Source organism: Emydura macquarii, unplaced genomic scaffold (assembly GCF_026122565.2).
Source record: "Emydura macquarii macquarii isolate MOO-44397 ecotype Brisbane River unplaced genomic scaffold, CSIRO-AGI_Emac_v2 contig_75, whole genome shotgun sequence".
Taxonomy (NCBI): domain Eukaryota; kingdom Metazoa; phylum Chordata; order Testudines; family Chelidae; genus Emydura; species Emydura macquarii.
This window is the reverse complement of record NW_027130212.1, coordinates 5,422,580-5,444,345: the sequence shown is the minus strand read 5'-3', so window position 1 is coordinate 5,444,345 and position 21,766 is coordinate 5,422,580.

The following is a 21,766-nucleotide window of genomic DNA, read 5'->3' as shown; positions in this document are numbered from 1 at the left end:
TAATCATGCATGTAGGTACATTTTTCCAGAATCATGCATCCTTAATTCCAACAATAGAATAGCAAGCTATTCAAAAGCTAATATTATGCTTTCTTTAGGGTAATCAATCATCTTAAAAGATAAGGTGTCTAAATGTGGCAGATGTAGATCTTTTGCTTCTCCACCTTTGGAAAGTTTTCAGTGATTAGCAACTGCTAACTTCAGCTCTGCACAAAGACCCATGTCCCATAAAGAAACATCCCTCCTGTTAGCCATGATTAAAAATTCAGTCAAAGGGCTCAAAGTGGGAAGCCTAAATTATATCCCAACTTAGTTTAATAGAAAATAATACTAACTGCTGCAGCCATCTACAGAATACACAAGTTTCTTGGCTACCTGAAGAAAAACTAGGTCTCTAGATATTCAGCCCATATCCCTTTATAAGTAAGGTAGAGCACAGATATATTTATTTTATACAGGTGTGTTGCTGCAGTGATTGTAGAACATATCAAAGAGAAAACAGCTAGGTATTAGGAGTAGAGGATCAACATTGTCTTTTAAAATTGTGATGGAATAAGCAAAGGAATTGAATCATTTAACTGATTTGCTATATGTTGATCATCAGCAAGGTTTTGATTCCGCTTGTCATTCTCTGTTGTGAATATGGTTGCAAAATGTTTTTCCAAGTAGTGGTTTTGTATTTTGCAGAGAAACATCAGTCTTTCATGAAAAATAAATTGGTATTTTTACACTTATTAAATAATGTAACCAATAATACAGTGGCAACATCTCACTGAGTCTAATCCCCAGTGGATGTGCAAAAAAATGAAGCACATCTATCGTTCATGCTGTCTCGGGGGTGTCCGCAGAACTTTAAATTTGACGTCCTGTGCCCCTCAACCGCTCTCCCTTCACCACCGTGGCCCCAGCAAGAGCTCTCTTCCCCCTCCTTCCCCTCCAGGTAGCCAGCAGGAGCTCTCTCCCCTTTGCCACCACTGTCCTGGGGCCAGAGAAGTTCTGTGCCTCTGATGATTATTGTTGTGCCCTCTTGTGCTGTCTCATCAGAGTTGCACCAAAAAGTGATCAGGGTGAAAGAAGTTGAAAAATAACTACAGGTTAGAATGATCATCTTAAGTGAAAGCTTCGCTTAAGTAGTCAAGAGTCAGAAATGGAAACAGTAGACTTTTTTTGTAACTGGGTCATGGCTCTTTCAGCAGTTTTCCATCTCTGCTACTGGAACAGTAACATGGTATCTGGCAATGAGAATGGAGCATCAATTTGTGGCATTTAGACATTTAATCAACTGCTGTTAATATAAAAATTGTTCTCCTCTCTGGCATATAGCAGCCAGTTTAATTTTTTGAAATGTTATTACTCTTGAGTGCTGGGGAGAGGAAAATCTGATTATTAAAATATCCTCTCGCTATTACTGACTATTGTCCTCAAAATGAAATTAATTGGTGGTCTGATGTGAGAGAATCTTAGCAGGATTTTCTCATAGAACTTGATTTTCAGCACAGTTTATGACACTATCAGTAACTGAACTTCCTGACCATCTCAGAATTGTGTGTGTCAAGTTTCAATTGTAATGTAAGTAAGTTCTCAGTGGTGGTCTTGTGGGGAGAGGAGGGTATTGATATCAATGGTTTAGTATTTCATAGATACATTGTGGGAGGCTGGTCTTCTGGGAGAGATGTTACAGGCAGGGCCATTCACTCCTCAAATTGCTCTAACTGGATAGCTCCTATTTGTAAGAAACTAGAGTCAAGCTAATAAGAATCTTAGAAATGCATGAAGCTCAATAATAGTAGATATTGAGAATAAAGGCCATTTTAAAATGAAATGTTAACTCTTCATACAAAAACTCCTGTGTTGGATGATTCTAAAAGTACAAAGGTAAGTAAAGAATGTAGCACCTTCCAGAATCCCAAAGGAGGAGAATCTGAAGTAAAAATAAAAAAGGTCAGTTGCAGAAAGACGTTATGATTATGATGAGGGGGAAAATGCAATGTAAGGATCAATTAAGGCCAGGTGACCCATGTCCAGGCTGAGTGAGTGTAATTGATATGACCTATTTTTTTGTTGTAAAATAGATTTAATACGGTTTGCTGAAACAAAACCTCCCTTTGGGATCCACTCTGAATATAGATTTAGAAAGGATTACCAGATTTCAATTTATTGGATCTTTAAAAAGGCATCTCTTTTAAGCCTTTTCTACTATGGAAATAATGGTGGAGAAAAATGTAGGATTTGGGACAAGTTCTCAGATATGCTGCATGGCCAAAGCCCCCACTGACTTCTTTGAATGCTGCAGGTGCTCAACAGTTCTTAAGATTCAGTCTTTTATGTGAATCAAAATGGGTGCTTATAGTGGTGTATGACAAATAGTTGGGAGAAGCATAGAAGCATCCCTAGTTTAATACATTTTTGGACTTGTTTTTTGAAATTTGCCTATAGCTGTTGCTTAAAAAACAAAACCTGGGGGAGGGAGAGGGAGGTTTTTTTTGTTTTTTTTTTTTTTTGGAGACTTCAGAAAATCCCCCATGAAGATTGTTAGACATATTTTGTCCAACTTCTTTTATTCCTTCGTCCTTAGCTTAATATTTACATTTTCCTTTTGGGTCAACATTTGAATTTGGTTTTGGTTTTGTTGGCTTGCCCATTTAATTGGGGTATTCTATATCCATTTTATACATAGAAGCCTTGTCTAGATTTGTATTTGCCTTGGTCACTTATAAAAGATGTGATTTTAAACCAATTCAACTAATTCACTATAAACCAGCTTTAAACTAAATAAAGTGAGGCCACACTGGCTTTTGCACCACCTTAACCAAACCAGTTTTTAAACTGATTTAAAGTGCAGTTTGAGTATACACAAGGCCATAGTGCTACTAGCCAAAAGGGATGCCTGGCTACTCGGAGCTCTTGGTCAGTGTTTTTCTCTTTAATCTGACCTTAGCTTCCTGCCGTAAAATAAATAGGATTGTAATGATATTTTCCCTTACAAAAATATAATTCCATAAATACAAAATGGGGGAAGGAGAAGGGCTAATGTGTACATTTTTAATTTAATCTTCATTTGGAAAACTGATGCCTCCTACTAATGCCTGCTTATTTCTCTTTTTTGGGGGGTGGGGAGGAAGAGGGTTTTTCTATGTTCATTGTACTGTTACTGAAAAGGGCCTTATTTATTATTTGCATTACAGTAGTGCTTAGAGGGCAGGAGGGTAGGGTATTGTGGTAGGTGGTGTACAAACATATAAAAAGGGACATTTCCTGCCCCAAAGATCTGTAGAAGAAACTATAGACAGTAAGAGGATATTACAAACAGACCAGAGAGTGGGGAGCACAAGAAAACAATGCTCCTTGGCTTTCCTTTAACTGACAATCTCTGCCTGCCCTCCATTCTTTGAAAGGATGAATTCCACTCACTTTTCCACCTTCTCCCTTTTACTGGTTACTATCTAATCTAATCTATATGACCCTCATCACCATAATATCAGAGTGCTACATTGCTCTCTCTTTCTTGCCTGGGCTTGCTATCTCTGCTAGGTGCCTCTCTTTCTACCAAACAGAATCCTGAATCTCATTTTCATCTCTGTCCAGAAGATTTGGTTAAAGATGTGTGCACTTACTTTCACCCATCTAGCTCTGCTTGTGGCTGCAGAGGAATAGCAACTTGTACATTTCTGAGTTAAATACTCTTCACAGGTAGATTATTTGGATAGACAAGAGAACATGAGGTTACTTAGCCCTCCACTTGTGTTAGTTCAGCTAACTGATTGATATGCATCTTTATTAACTTTTCATTACCGTGACTGGTGTTTAATAGCCACTTACAGACACTGTGGTTCATTCGTTGCTGTAATATTTATTTAGTGCAGCTGATATGAGTAGCATGGTGGATAAAGTCAATTACTACTGCAGCACAGCAAATTTCTAGTTTTATTTCCTCATTTTAATTTCTGGTGAATGAATTCCTTGCTTCTTGTTAGAGGGGCCATGTTAAGAAGAGTCTAGTGTTGTAACTTCTCATCTAATTCCTTAGCTTGCCACACTGATATACAAACTCTCAGAATGTAATGTAGCACTTGAAGCTGAAGCTATTCAGAGTCCAACAACATAATAAAGAATTGCGTTCCACTGGGTGTCTTCTGTTATAAACAACACAAGAGTTTTAACAACACATACAATGACACTATCCATGTATCTTTTACTTTGCCTCAGCTGGTTTAAGTTACTTTCGTCGCTTATGTAAGAGATTTAATAGCTGGAGGGATTTTACTGTTTGTGGCGTTTGTTAGAAATATAATTTTAATTGCTGCAAGAGAGTAACATCTGATCAAATTTTCAGCGACAAGGGAAGTGACTAATTTTATTTTTGAAGTTAACCTTGACTTTTTTAGCATGAGAAAATAAAGATGAAGTAATCTCCTGTTTGTGTTCATGCACAGCAGGAAGTAGCATTCAAACGTGCATGGGCAATGGGAGTGCGACATCTGAGAGGACATGACTGATGGTCCTGCGAGACAAAGGGATTTGAAGCCATGCTGATGATGATAATTCCTACCCAAACGGATGGAAAGCCTTTTGGGGTGATACCAACATCCACAGACAAGACTTATATGTAACTGACAGCTAGTTAAAGGGGTGAGTTACATTTCTCCTGAAGTTGCTAAATCTGGACTATCATCAGTTACATAACTTACATTTGTTATCTCTCTCTCTCTGTCTGTAAATAATGGTGTTTTCACATTGTTTAAACAGAGTTCTGGGATCTGAATACCCACACTTCCATTTGAAATCAATGAAAATCAGGTGTCTAGTCCTAACATTAAAGGGCAGACAACCACTCTCTTACCACTACCACCTGTTGTCAATGTTTTTGAGCAGCATGGAGAATTTTTGGTTCATTAGGCACCTAAGAGTTTGCAGGAGAAAATAAAATTGTATTAAAGAAACAAGAACTTGAAGAAATTACTCCATTTGTTTTTGGGAAGTACTTGGTCTGAACAGAAGGGAGAAAAAAATCTTCCCCATATTTTGATTTGTCATAGATATAAATTATATAGATATAGGAGAGAAAAAGAGATCATGCATATACATTGTTTGTACATGCACACTTTTCTCTAGCAAACCTTATGCTCCTTTTTTATTTCAAGTATCCCTCCCTGACACAGCCACTCAGAAACTAATTGCAGTGCCCTTTTATATACACAGTAATTCCCGCTAGTGGAGAAAGAGCATCAATTGAGCTAAATAGGTATTTCTTCATTCTGGAACATTTCTCTTTTAGATGCACACTCATTTTTCTCTGACTGCTCCATGAATCCAGAAGTACATACACTTAATAGTCGTATGCTGGAAATACATAGCTGATTAATTATGAAGGAATGGAATATTTAGGATCATGCCCAAGACTGGCAAATTTAGATATGCTCATGGAAGTGATTAGACCTGGCTGAATCCTGCAAAATAACATTCACAAACATTCATCTGAATTCCACACTGCTCAGGTGATTAGACCAAATCCATGCCCCCCTCCTATTTGTTAGCTGTTAACATTCACATGAAGGGGATCATCATACAAATACATGCATTACATCCAAACAAGGACATTTGCTAGTGAACAATGATATTCGTTATTCACTGTTTGTTCTTTTTCTGTTTAAGAAGTTCTGAGATCAGAAGAGATTTCTTGTGAAGTCATTAACCAGTCAATCACCGCAGGTAATGGGCAACGAATAACAAATAAAACAGTTTAGTTCACAAACTCAGGAAAACAAATCTCTACAATTTTTGGTTTTTATCAGGGAAAAGCCTGCAGGCCCTCTGCACATAGCACTCCCACTGAAGTCAATAAAAATTCTGCATGCAGGGGCCTTGAAATCTCAACATCATATATCAAGCCATATATATATGGTGAACTTCCCCAGCATTTTGGCCAGTTGATGTGTGGGGTGGGGGCGGGGCAGGGGTTTCCAGGCCATAGCCACACCCACTTTGGAGTGGCATCCTCCTACATCAGCATTAGCCTCACACACTGCAAGCACTCAGGGGAGTGATGGGATCAGATTTTGTCCATCTTCTGTGAGGTATGTAAAGGAAGGAAGCAAGCTCCACATACCCTTTCCCACCATTAGGTACCTATGCAGGGCTGGCCACAATCTTGCTCTGAGCACGTAAAGATCTATTCTTTTTTCAGTGAAAATCTCAAAGGCATGGAATTCCCCCTAGAAAATGTTTCAGATAGACTATTCTATTTTCTTCTCAGAAGGGAGATGAAAGAGAGAGCAGACTCTCCCTCTGGATTTTTGGGGAGGGAAACCAAATCTAAATTTATAACCACAACTGGCCTCAACCCCCCAGGCCGCTAAATAATATTTTAGATCATTTCTGGATAGATTTTCATACAGCAGTCTCTGCTACTTCTCTAATTCAGCTTCTCTTCAGACAATGCCTATTGCTTCTTCAGTTGCTGCTCTGAGACTTTCCCCAACTTTTTTCAGCTTCTCAGGGCATCTTCCTTCCTGACCACTCAATAAATGCCCTTGAGCTCCCACTTAACCATTATAGACCTCTCCAGTTCCCCTCTATTACAAGCTACCTTCAGAGTTCAGCAGCCAGTACTAATTGTTTCTTGGATGTTACATTCTTACTACACATTCGGTTTGATCATATTTTTATGGTCAATTACATATCACCACTTAGTTAGTAGTAGCAATAACAAAGTTTTTTGACCAGTGTTTTTTATCACCATAGGTTCTCTGACTAAAATATTATTTGCTGGCTGTAACATAGGACTTCATTTAACAGCTAAATACATTATTGTTAGATATTTTAAAGAACATTGGAGGGTTTGTGTTTTTTTATAGTTCTTGCATTTCTGAACTTGGATTTTCAGTTTTTTTATATTTCCTCAGCAAAACTGTGTTTGTTTTGTTTTAAATCTAAATGTATTACATCAGGGGAAAGTAGTTTTGATTCTCCAGTATTTTTGTGTTCTTGTACATTTCACCAGGCTGACATTTAAATTGAATATCATGAATAATTCAATACCTACATTTAGCCTAGCCATAAAGTGATGGCATTAAGTGAGACTTTAATCTGCCGAGTAGACTTAGAAGCCAGCAGGATAGGTGGCTTTTGCCCACTGTCCTACTACTACATCTCTACCAACCTTTTATTAGCCTCCCTTATTCCCTGATTGGAGTCATGGGGGGAAGGGGGGGAGGGGATACAAATTCTGGGCAGCTAAATCCCTAAACAACTGGTGCTAAAAGGAGTCATGTACCTAAATTACTGAATGTTGTCTTCAACATGTATTCGTTAAGATCTCATCCTTTCCCTCTCTGGGCTAAGAAATCACATCTGAAACAAACAATAATTAAAAGACTTGAATAACGCTGTCTCACTTTTAAGTGGGCAGATTTTTGGATCAAGTTATATAGTAGAATGTAGAGTTCATGGGTAAATGTCTACACTGAAGTAGGTGGGTGCAGCACTGTTAAACATCATGTACTTACCATAGTATATTTAATCAAGGTCTTATTTCTGTGTATGATTGGTGTGCATTCAGGAGAAACATAAAGATCCCATGACATGTTTGGAAACAATAGGTGATTCTTCCAGTGTCCTGTCTAGTATAACTTCTCTCAAGCAAACAGAAATTGATGCCCAATGCTTTAGGAACATAGGAATTGCCAGGATCAGACCTAAGGTCCATCTGTTCCAGTATGCTCTCTAACAATGGCCAGAGCCAAATGCTTTAGAGGAAGGTGTAAGAACTCCACCATATGCAATATGAGATAATTTGTTCTTTAGACCTTACTCTGTTTCTACTAGCTATAGATTGGCTTAAACTTTGAAGCATGAGGTTTAATATCACACAGACAGAATTTGTTGTCACTAACTATGGATATTCTTGCTATCCATATAAATGTCCAATCCCTTTTGAACCTTGATCAACACCTTCTCTGACACAGAGGTCCACAATCTAATTACACATTTGTGTAAAAAAATATTTCCTTTTGTCAGTTCTGAGTTTTCCACCTTTGTTTCATTGAGTGTCTCCTTGTATTTATGTAATGAGTAGAGCTGGGTGAAATAGAACCACCAAACTGAAAAATCAATTCTTCACTCAGCTCTAGTTATGACTCAATAAGACTCAATATGTAAGCTCTTGGAAAGTACACAATGATTGATAATTATGCTAAAATGGACAAATAGACACTTAGCACTTTCTTATCTAAGATGAGTACAGCTAGGAATTAGGGCTTTAATCCTCTCGAACCCCCAGTTGCTTAAATATGTTCCTACCCCAGAGCTCACCTGGTTGTGGGAGCCTAGGTAAGCCTTTTAAGGGACAATGTGGCTGTAGAGTAAGGATCACTGGCTGAGCAAAGGAATTTCTTATATGCACACACTTTACTCTTAAAAAGGCACAAAAATTTCAAATTTATGGAAAACAACCTACAGTCCTGAACACAGCCTCTCTAAACTGATCCCAATCTGTCTGTGAGACCTGATTCTGATCAGCATCCTTCCTGCCTTCTTTTCTCTCACATCCAGTCTGTGGCTGAAGTGATCAGCATAAAGTGCCTAGAATAGACTGGCCTCGTCAAAAATTTTCAACACCACCTGGATGTCTTAACCCAACATGGAGGTTACAGTATAGAGCGAAGGTCTCAATGAAGGTTACAACCAAAAAATGGGGCTCACAAAACAACATAGTTTATAATTTGACCTAAATTGTACAATTACAATTTGACCCAAACATACTCCCAATCTGTCGCAGTCATGAATACTTTTTAAAACAGCATCTTGAACTGATTATGCACGTATTTATACCAGGAAAGCTTTAATCTGATCATAGTAGCCATTAAAATAAAGCTTCACCATTTGAAAGATGCTATACAACTTTGTACAGGCAATTAGATTGATAAAATCTTCTGAATTTTTATGTTTGAGATATGTTATTCCCAACCAGATGGAATAATTCTGCAGTAGGTCGAATTCTCTAGCTGAATACCTCACTTAGCAGATTGTAAGTATTTTGTATATATTCCCATGTAAAATCTCCATTAAAGTGGAATTAAGATTGGTACATAAGAGTAATGGAAAAATCATTATAGAGATGTGGCAATTATCCCCAAAACAAGCATTGAAAAGCCAGGAAATTGAGGTAAGACTAATTTTTTTAAAAAAAATTAAAGCATGAAAACCACATAAAATACCCACACACCCTTGACTCTGACCTGTAGTGGCACCATGCAATAAGCATAAATTAGAATCACTGTAAATGTATTTGCAGTTTCATATTAGATTAAACTGATTTTTAAAAATCCATTTGATTTTCCTCCCCACTATTATTCACCTCGTGATGTCATGACAGAGCAGAGTTAAGTATTGCTCATTACAAGTGAGTTTTCAGAAAAAAGATTTATTGAGATAAATAAAATGTTGATTCATTTTTTAAAAAAATCTGTGTTATATGAAAATCAAACACAGCTTTTTAAACCAAGGAGAAATAAATGAAGAGGTAGTATATATTGTACTTCTGAGCTGCTATGGAGTAGCTATGTATAGGGATGCTATGACCCCATTTTATTTGTACTATAGTTTTAAATGTTAAGAGCCTATCTATTTAGCTTCCATCACTGCAGTATCTGAGCCTAACCCAAGTTCTGAACAAAAGAGGGCTGGATTGTGTCCTACCCTTATGATGCCATGTAAGGAAGAAGGCGGTGTAAGGTGCCCCATTTCTTTTCTGCCTGGGCTATCCACATTGTGGTTACAGTGAGGGGGTGGGGAAATAGCTTTAGAAGGGCCAGTAGTAGTTCTCCTGCACAGGTGTGGCAGGGAATGGTTGGAGCCGAAACCCATATATTAGTCTGGCCAGCAGAGTTGAGCCAGAATGGGGGAGGACCACTAGCGATTTATTCATCTTCTAATCCTGAACACAGCAAGGTGGAATGAAAGAATGAATGAAGAGTCTACTCCTAGGTGCTGTATTGTAAACAAAGCAAACTGACAATCTACTTCAAGAATACCAATGCAATTTTTTTTTCACAGGGAAAGTCTATAGATCCTTTCTAGTGGAACGGGCCTGGGTAGACCAGCTGAGGTAGGGCATGGCAATCTGCACCAGGAGCTGGGGCCAGGTAACCTGGGCATTTCTAGACCCTTTCCTGCCAGATTTGCTATATCTATGATTGCCTGTATAATATAGCTGCCAGAGAGGCCTGTCCTGACATGGTGCCATAGAAGCTGCTGTTGCTCTAAGGAGGAGGCCTGGTAGATCCAGCCTGCAGCTACTTGAGGCAGACTAAGCTTGCTGGGTTTTCAGGAGCCCGGCAACTTCCAGCCTCTCTTGACTGACAGGTCTGCTTCTGCCTCCAGAAAACTGTGAGAAGAGGAATGACTAATTGTAATGGATCTGTGGATTTTCATGCTAGAGAAAAGGAAGTTTTTAGGTAAAGCAAGACAAACATGCCAGGACATGTGACTTCATTTTTAAATATTAGTTGAAACAATCAAGTGTGGATATTGCAAACACATGGATCACAGTGGCCAGGTCTGTGTTTGATAGGAAGGGCACAATATTCTGGCAGTCACAGATGGAAGTGGGCCTTTTTAACCACCATGTCTCTTTTGAGCACCCAATTTGTTTGAAGAATCCAAAAAGGATCCCAAGGCTGTGCACCAGTCTAACAATCTATGAGAAGATGCCCACAGTGGCGGAAGATGATACATCACTGGTGAAAGAGGAGGCAAGTTCTTCAAAATGCTCTTCTGTCTTGTATCAGATTTGTCTTGCCTGGGTTCCATTTCAGTCACCTGTTCTTAATCTAGATGCTGATTTTTGGCTAGCCGCTTAATGATGAAGGTAATGTTGCTGTTGTTATTTGGGCTAAGAAGGAGGACTTGAGCCATTTCGGGATGATTGTTTTTACCCCTGCAGCTTTGTGGAGGTTGGACAGCAGGATGAATGGCTGTGCTTCCTGTACATACGGACAGGGAAAGGTTGTCCACCAGAACAACAAGTGCTATCTGTCCCTTATGTTGTCCAGAAGGGTTGACTGAGAGGGAAATAGGATCCTGGCAGCTGACAGGTGGTTTTGAATTTTTTTTTTTTTTTTTGCCAGATCATTGATTTGCTTGCTTAGAAAACTTAATTTAGACACTGAGCAGCAGCTCATATGGTGTCTCACATTGAGCAATGTTTTCTTTAGTTTTGGTTTGAGTATTGTGTTTTAGGGTGTGCAGTTGATTGCCCTCATCAAATGAGGTGTGGACAATGGATGTGAGTAGGACTCCCAAAAATTCTGTATTCTCTTTGATCACCCTGGAAGTGCAAGAAACAGAGTTTTAGGTGGTGGCACTGATCACTGTTGTTGCTTCCCTGAGGACTTCTTGTATGTACAGGCTGAATTCATGCAAGAAAGGCATTGCAGTTCTGATCCTGTTCTTGGTAGATAGAGAGGCCATCCAGGATGTGAGTGGATTTTCTCTGACATATGATAATTCCTTCTTGTAACAGGTTCTGAGCCTGAGTGGGATGCAATTTGGGTTTACAAAACAATTTATGACCCAGAAAAGTTACATCTGTACATGCTTCCTCTGAGGCAGAAGATAAGTAGGCCTCTTACTTGACTGTTGGGTGGACAGGATGATGAAGCAATTCAAGATCAAGTTCAGTAGAGACTCTCTCTTTTTCATGGAGATTCTACATTAGTTTATCTTCATCATTTTCCTTAATCAAAGTAATTAATCTAAAACTAAAGATATATGTTATGTTTTCTGTGCATGAAAGACACAACAGCTACATTCTGTTCCATCAGACTGCAGATATGTGCACCTCTTTTTTCCAAAAAGGGGCACAAAATGTCACCTTATGGTGAATTATGAAGGTGACTATATGGAACGTAACAGTCTTTGTCCAGAGGTCCTTGGAATTTATTACACCAACACACACTGTAGAGTTCCTGCTCAGGAGAGGGAATAACAATAGGAGATAGACTTATTCTATGGTATAGTTTATAGCCATTTTGGTGCTTGTTTATGTCAAATCACTAAAAGTACAGTCGTCACCATTAAAAATCAATTTACCCATAATTACTACATGTAGGAATACATGAAATTGGAGGAAATCTGTGGTATCTCAGGCAATCCTGTGTGATAGCTGTAGGAAATGCTTGACTTTTTAATAGTGGCCACTGTACATCACTCTTAATTTTAATACTTTTATTTGTGAAAAGCACAGTGTTCATATGATACTGTCTGTCTCTTTAAGAGGACAAAGGAATGGATACATTCTGGACAAGAGAAAGGAAGGTGGGATTGAGTAGGATACCAAAGTATTAAGTACAATCAGGTAAAACAGATCTCAGAGAGCACTGTATGTGGTGGGTTCTTAGTCTAGCTCACCAAAAAAAAAGTGGGGTTTACCTTAACCCCATAAGGACTCCCTTAGCAGTTGGAGGTAGAAGTGGAAGAAAGGGATGGTTACTTGGATGGGGCAGAACAGGAAGGGCAGCCCTCTCAAATCAGTGGAAATGATTATGTAATAATGATGACCTGCACGGTACAATTTATTGCTGGGTTCTTTGCAGGGTGACTAGATAGCAAGTGTGGAAAAATTGGGGTGAGGAGTGGGGAGGAATAGGTTGCCTATATAAGACAAACCCCCAATATTGGGATGATCCCAGATAATGGCAGGTGTAAAAAATATTTTTAAACTATTTGTTAATATATATATATATATATATATATATATATATATATATATATATATAATATATATAAAAACAAAGGAGTAAACAAGTATTTTATATGCATTCTATTTTAAAATTAAGTGAAAATAAGCACATTTTAAATTTGTGTGCAAGGTGGGGCTCTGTATTTATAAATACAGTACAAAATTATGTATGACTGTTGAATGAAGTTTAGGAGGATTGGGCAGTTTTTCTGATACTATAAAAACCTAAGAAATGTTGTGTTGCAGCAATGCACGTAAACAGGTATAATCATTAGACAAACAAATTTTAAAATATAAATGCATAGTTTTCTCCTTTTTAATATTTTGCTAGCATTAATAGCCCTTTCATTACATTTATTCATTTTGTCTGGAGAAAGTCATTATTGTATATAAAGAGAAGTTGATATTCCTTTTTCTGTACATACATGGCTGACTGATTTAGTAAAAGGTGTAACGATGGAAATCCTTCGATACATTTTACTTCCTGGCTTACTTTCCTTCTCTCTCTTGATGTCATACTGCTGCCATCACCATAGTATCTGTATGCCTTCCACACTAAAGCAATAGGAATAGTGAAATCCTCAGTGAACTTCATAGATCCTCTGTCACTTTTCCCTTTTCAGGGATATATAATAAAGGGGATGCAGGATTATAGTAGTTATTCAAAATGGAAAAGACCTATTCAATCATTGTGTCATACTCCTTGCAAAAGCCAGGATGTGAGCACCTACATCATATTTAGACACACGAGTACCCCATAACTCCCAATGGGTACAACAGCTGCAATGAGTTCCAAGCACCCCTGAAAATCAGGACATTTACTTATTTCGGTACTTATTGTTTCAATCGTGCAATTAACTCCACAGAAGCACAGGAGTCCTTGAACACAGAGCTCATTGAAGGATCAGCGCTTAAAGATGGATGTAGCTGCCTAAATTTAGGAAGCTAAGTTTGAACATTTTGGTCATGGTTCCCAGACTGAGTATATATCAAATATATATTCCAGATGATAAAATGGAAGGAACTTCAGTGTGTGTGCGTGCATGTGTGCGTGTGCGCACACTGAGAAGCCTCAGTCATCGACTGGGGCCTATTGTGCTAGTTGCTGTACAAACACATACCAAAAGAACATTTTCTCACCCAAATAGCTTACAGTCTATGTATATCACAAGAGAGGACAGGTGGATGCAAGAAAGAGATGGGGGAGACACGCAAAAGGTGCAATTGAGAATATCATGATTGGTACAGCAAGCAATACCCACATGTAGTAAGGTTAATGTAGTAAACACCAAAATGACATATTTCATGCATATCTTCTAGGAGGAAGTAGTTTGGCTCTGGATATATATATTTTTTAATATTGTTCAGTGCTTTTTTACTATATGTCTACTCCTACAGTCTCTGATGCATACATTTATTACTTCGGTAAAGTTTCTTACTTAATCTAAAATTTCCTTTTATAGTTATGATTTGAGAACTTATTTATGTATGTAACTGAAAGAAGAATTTGGCATGTTCAACGCTACAAAAGAAAAACATACATATTGATTATGATCTCACTTGTTGTATTATTTTTTCCTCTGGTGTGTTTGATTTTTCTGATGTATAAATAATTGATTTCAGATAGTTTCCTCTAAAAGAAGCTTTAAAGTAGTGAAAATATACTTTACATCTTTTTTGTCCTTAAAGCAAGACCACTCTGAGGTTCTGAAGAGTTTGTATCTTAAAAATAGATGACATGACTGTTCTGTTAGCCACAGGAGTTCCTTGCAGGGATGCACCTTATTTTTGTGCAGTGTGGTATCACAGCCTAGACATCATCCTAAATTGGGTGGACAAATTAATAGTTTGCTTAGAGATCTAGAGAGATTGGAGTTTGAATCTTTGATAGATAAAAGTATAAAAAAGATGCCCAATAGATTGCCTGATTATTGGTCTCACTAGAGAATTATACATTAGTTAATGTCATTGTATCTATTAATATTTTAAAAAAATGTTTGATTTTTAGTTTTTGAAACTATTACATACATCATAGAAGTGGTAGCAATTTCATTTTATATAACTGATGTTCTTTCAGTGCTATGATATTTAATAAAAAGAAAACAAACTCAGTGTCTCAAATAAATTCTAACAACTTATTTTATGCAGCATCAAAAGTAGATTTTTCACTTATTAAACTAAGACGACACAGGAGTTAAGTACTACACTAGGAAATGAGCACTGTATTTGCAAGAAACTTTTGTTATCCAATTTTTAGAATGGGCACATATTCCCTAAATACTTTTTACTGTTCTGTAATATTATTATATGTCGTGTAAACATAGTTATTTTAAGTCAAGGCCTCTCAAACACATACTAAAAAGTTTTCATTTTCCCTGAAGAACTAAATAATATTATCTAATTATTTGCAGCACTATCTGTACCAAATGCAAGGAGCAATGAGAATGTCTACGTAATGTTATCTGGCTATTTATGGAAAAAATTGAGATGTTTAGAAGGGCAGCTACTACACACACACAAAAATCCCAAGTTTTATAGAGTACCTTTCATTATTTATGCTAAATGCACAATAAGGTATATAATAACTGTAGAATTCTTGTAGAAATGCCTTTTGTGATGAAGGTACTACAAAATCAATGCACACTGGATTTATCATAATGCAGGAATTTTCTTTCTAATGGTGACATATTTCTTTAAAAAAAACAATTGAAACTCAGAGCTGTATTGATCCTGCATTTTCAGACTTGGAAAGCATGCAATCAAATGAGATGGAAAAGACCTGTGCTAACACAGAGCCCCACCTTCCTTAGGCAAGATACAGTTCCTCAGTACAGATCAGGTAGTAAAATATGAAATAATGGTTAAAATATAAAATTGAAGTGCAGGTTTTTGTTAATTAGTGTTTTCAACATTACTGCAAATCCACACTCTCAGCCTCCTCGAGCTTAGAATGATCTATGACTGCAAAAATAAAACTTGCAGAATGTGGGCAACAATTGTAAAATGATTTTCTCCCCACTACCAGTGAATGATCATTGAAAATGTATGTTTACTTTACTTTCAAATTCAGTATACTTACATATTTTTGTAAGCCGTCTACTCAGAAATTTTATAAATAGGAAATCAACAAAACAACCCTGAAAAAACAACCAACTTCTCCTTGTCGCCATATGCTGTATGTTTTCCCCCTAGATTTTTGTATACTCTGGATGCTGAAGAATGGTTTCTTTCTTTTCATGTTGCTCTGTCGGCGGTCATAACATCTATTCTCTTCATGAATATGTAAATCCCATGCATAAAATCACAAAAATTAGCATGGCAGTTCCCACCATAGAACGTGCCCAATTATGTCTGTCTAATACATGGAAAGTGGTGATTTAATCTTTTGAATATATGAGTGGATTCAGATACTATTACAAGAGATGCTATAATTAGAGAATGCCCAAATACACAAGCTAGATGCATGCACATGCTGGGTTATCGCCACGCTTTTAATAAGAACTGGCAACTAATGTGTGGCTATGAGGGAGTGCATGCAAAACATTTGCAGGGTCTTACTCTGATGTTTTATGACAAGGGGGGAAAATGCCATTTCATTTATAGACTGAGATTTCTTTGCGTTTGGTGATGTATTTATTATTTCTTAATAAGTGACTAAAAATATCTTTTTTAAAAGGTTGGATAGATTAATAGTAGAAAGTGGTGATCATATTCGCTGTGTGTTCTTAACTCATGTAGTATGTCGGAAATGAGTGGGGGGAGAAGAAAACAATTGATGCATTTTGTTATTTAAATAAGAAGGCGTGCTCATGCATATTTATATGACGTACATGCCTATGCGCCGCTCTGTGAATAGTGGCACTGCGGCTTGAATGCAGTGATTAGGCTGATGTAATTATAATAAAACAAAGGGAGCCTCAGTTGATATTTTTTACAGTGGAAACATTACAGACGTGTGTATTCCGTACACAATCAATGAACCTGAACTGCTGTCAGGGGCTAGAAGGACAGTTTGGCCAGTGCACCTATTGTGTCATTGCTGTAGAAAGCAGCTTACCGATTGGCCACTGTCTGCAGCACATAATACTGACTGGTTATAAAGGACTTGTCTAGGGGAAAGCCTGTAGGTACTCCATTGTCTGGCAAAGTTGATATGACTGCATTCTTTTTGCAGGAGGTCAGACAGCTGAACTGTAAAAGCTGCACAGATTCTCTCTCTCTCTCTCTCTCTTTCTCTCTCTCACACACACACTCTCTCTCTCACACACTCATTCTTCATTCAGCGTTTTTGTTTCATGCCCTGCTCTGTTTGCATAGTTAAAAAGAATGCTAATTAAGATCCCTTGTCTTAAACAGAAAATAATGACTCGGATGTAAAAAGAAACCTGATGATAAGTTTAAAAAATGTTTGGGTTGCACCAAGAAATCAGTCACGGTTCTAGGGAAAAACGAAGATTTTTTTTTTTTTTTTTTTTGTAATCAAGGTAAACAAAGAAGAATTGTTTTGTTTCTCTCTCTCTTTTTAAATGAACGCTGTTCTACACTGCAGGTTAGATAATGTTTTATTTCAGGAAGTGTGCTACCTACATAATTTAGAAGTACACAAATCAGCTGCAATTCAGTGCTTACTAATCCTTCTTAGAATGTAATTCGGTGAAAGAACTGCTTTTAAAAAAAATTTCTTTTCTGTATTATAGACGGATCTAACAACGCAGTCTGGGCTCCGTGCCAAGGGCTGGTATTTCACAGCAGCGACCGCCTTACAGATGAGCTGTGGGAAGCAGGAGGGAGACTCTCTTAGGGTGCCACTACTATGGAGACACAGCTGGGCTGAACAAGATTTTCTTCAAACGACAACAAGAGAGACAGAAAGTGTCTGGTTCGACCGCTGCCCAAGCAGGCAGTAACCAGAAGAGCTAGCAGCCAATCCGGCCATGCTGCACTGTTCGAAACCAACTCCACATCTCAGCCAATCAGTGACATCATTGGTGAGAAACTCATTTACATCATGCAGTAATGAACTTTATTTAACGTATCCTTTTTTTCTCTGAGGTTAGGTCCCTCCATTAATTATTCTGCCAGCATAATTTGAATCGCTATGCAAAATGGGGCTACATTTTCCCTGATATTTTTTTTTAAACTGTGTGCTGTCTCTGCACGATGCACATGGGCACTGTTCCATTGCTTTTTTTGGCCTGACTAAGCCTTTTAAAATAGCCTTTCATTGTTAATATTGGGAATATAATTTTATTTTTTTTACATATGTTTGTCTCCTTGTATTCCTTACCTCGTGTGGCATTGCTTCCTCCATTATTGTCTGACATCACCTTGACTAATCTTGATCAGTAAATAGGGTGCTGCAGCATGGAGTTTACATCTTTAGCTGCAATCAGCATCTCAGTACTTATCTTAATGCTTCAGAATTCACATTGGTGTGGCCATTTTACAAACTAGGCTTTCTCTGAGGACTCTTACATGCATCTGTCACAATTGAGTGAAGTTCAGCACTGTTATATTTCATTTTCCGCCACTTTCAGCCAAGATGTCATTTTACTAATGAATAGAACTGAGGTCATTTCTGAGAAAATTTCACCCTCTTCCTCCCATCTCAGCACAATGCACCTGATTTGCATCCATTTACCAGAATAAATGAATACCAGAGCCAGTACGAAAGGAAGTTAAGGGAGAGCTTGCATACTGCTTCAGGGTATATTTCAGCAAAGCGCAATATAGAGTTTTTGTTTAGCTATAACCTTTTGTATTTAACAGTTGCATAGTTAGAGAGAGTATCTGATCTGAGCCCACAACAGTACTCTCTAACTAGCATTCTACATCATAATTGTATCTTTTTTTTTAATGTGCACATTTTCCTGTGCTGTGTTCATTTAGAAATGAAAAACATTTGGGGATCCAAAGTTGTGTTGAACATTTGGATGTAGTTCTTTGTGGGTAAAGTAATTTGTTATGCAAGTGATTTAAAAATAGCCCAGAATATTGGGGAATATAGAGATTTTAGACATCATAATCTAGTGAAGCAAATTTTTGTTTTACAGTATCCTAATAGCTGAAACAAGATCAGACATGAGACTAATTCAATATTGTCTTATTAAATTAATGCTATGTCTATTGCCAGTGGGCTTCAAGAGGTCATCAATCTTGAGAGAAGCAAAGTTGGTGGTGGTTGTTGTTTAAAACATACTTAAAAAAATACTTCTGCGAAAACATGATTTTTTAAAATCATGATAATGCACAATTTGTTTGAGGCTTCAGTTGTATGTTGATCCATGCAGTCACTTTCAAAAGAATATGGGGATTTAAACACTAAACCATGGCTCTTTCAATGCATGATGCATTCCATCATCCCATCATCAGTATTCTGTGTGCGGCTGTCCTGATACAACCACTAGCTCCCCTGCTGCAGATCCTGTAATTTGAATCATGCGTAATAATATATTATCCTACTGGGGGCCTTCTTTCAGTAGGAGAGTGGTTTTATACATTCTGCTATAAGAGAACTCTTGACTCTTTGCCAGCTCATAGCCATTATTCATACAAGCAATCAAGATGGTCTTCCTTAAGGAATAACATCTGCACAACTGCATGTGCCAAAAATATGCAACCTCCCCTACATTATAAATTAGGTTTCCTTGGCAGCAGGACTACTTGAAAATATAAAAGAATGAAAAACTGAGATTTAAAGGAATTCATCAAAAGTGTATTGGGTGTGCCATTTGATGAAATCCAGGAACAGAAACTATCAGAGTGGTTAATGGGGAGAGAGGGATTAAAAAAATAAAACTAGGGGTTGTCCTTTGGCTCTCACTTAACTTTTTAAGCCTCGTGTTATGAGTTTATTTGCCAATTATTACATTTTGCAAATGTGAAGTATCCTCTGCTGACAGTACTGTTTTCCAGATAATATGCCTATGATATGTGTTCAGCTGGGGCTGTAGATCCATTTACCAAGGTGGGAATCTAGGGTAATTTTATGCACTCAACAAGATGTTTGGCCAGTTTGTAGTGAGAGAAAAAAGGTGGTACAGAAGAGAGACAGGGTTATGGAAAATACGGAGGCTTCAACATGAGGGAATGAGCTGCATGAATCCAGAATTCTAAAATATCAAAAGAATTGGAAGCTTAGCAAAGGGCTTATAAAACTGCCCCTCACCCACTTCAGTTTGTAGACGGGTTACTTACACAGCAACACAGTATTAGTCAAATTTGTTATTGGGAGATTAAAAAAAACAACCCCACTAGACTTTAACATCTCTGTGTGAACTGCTGTGAGGCATAGTATATCTAGGAACATCACAGCCTACCTTTTCACTTACCCTCATTCATAGGCACTATCTCCTTCAACCACACAGTGGGGATTTTTTTTGGGGGGAGGGGGGGAGAGGAGAGAGAGAGAGAGAATGAATGTGCTTTTAAAAAATTCCCCAATAGTTATTTGTTATGCATTTAAAAAAATGTTTTGACAGTTTCTGCTTTTCTAGGTAGAGACAACAGGATCTTTATTTTAAGCATGTGGGAGGAGAGAAGGAAATAAGACTGATTTTCATTAATTAAACTTGCCCTGCAGGTTACATCTGTTCATCTGCAGAATAATACTATAGCAATACCTAATCCATCCCAAACTGTATCTTGTTACATTACTGTAGTCTAGTTTGTAGCTATATTAACTTTAAGGATGAATTAAAAATTTTTCCTAATTGCCCTGGATCACCTCTGGTTTCACTTCAAGGAATGATATCTTGCTTCTCATCCATCTGGGCCCTGCATTTCTCATCTACCCGGGGAGAGGGAGGTTCTTGCTGTCATCAGCTCCTCTTTCTTTCTTCTACAAGAAATAAATATTAAAGGTAATATGGTTAAAAATCAAATTCAGTGTTGCTAATTTAATATTTAAGACTATGCATACTTGAGGGACTAGAAAGAATGATTGAAGGAGTATGACTGGAGTGGTAACCTTAACATGTAAGTGGCTTTGGAACAAATTACAAAGTGTGCCCACTGTCTTAGCACCTGAGTGCCTTCTAGTATTTTGTCAAATTTAAAGTGTTGTAATAAAAAGACTAGTTTAAAAAAAAAAAAAAAGCATATCCTTTCCCTAATAGGGTTCAGAGATTAATTAAGTGTTTGACCAAATGTGTCTTATGCTGCTGCACCATGACTCTTGCCAAACTATCAGAAAGAAAGCTCCAAAGGCATTGATGCTCCATTGAGAACATCTTGCAAACAATCCTGGAGTTTTCAACCCTGGGAGCCAACAGGAAGAGCAACCCAGGAGAACATAACGATCTGGATTGGACATAGGGAAACATGCTCTGTCCAGTAACAACAGCCCTTGGGAATGAATAGGTCAGCAGAACAGACTGTGGAGAAGCGGTAGTATGCTCATAATAGCTCACACCGATCAAGAGAAGAGGCATTTCATTCTATTGTGGATGCAGTATTGGCTGCAGACCGTACATATTTCTTTTCTGTTCCTTTGAAAATATATATTATGTCTTTTATTGTTCTTTTGTGATGGTGTTTGTAATGACATCAGTTGGTAAGCTGGCTAGTTGTCTGAGTAGAAGGCCAACAACTCAGAGAAGGAGAATGATTTATCCTTTTAGGAGGTTGCTCCAAAACAGAGAGAGACCTATGGTGGGGAAATTTTCACTGTCTCTTCCTACAATGTATTTGTCCTATGGAGAGTTGATATCATTTTCCAAGGCTTGTCAATTTGTTACTTTTCATGAACACTGTTTTTAAAAAAAATACAACAAAAATAAAGACTAAGACTCCCCACCCTCCCTTGCTCATAGGCAGAATGCATTTAACTGTCAGACCCACTAAACTCTTTGATGTGTCCAAAGTGCAAAAGCAGAAAGCTGTGCAGGATATAAGCTGCCCAGCACAGTCTGTTCTAATATACTGAAGTTGTGCATGTGTATATTTCACTTTGGCTTATAAATGTTCTTTGAGTCTGGAGTGCTTAGTACTCTATTTTTAGTAGTAGTAAAATGCATCCCTGCTTAA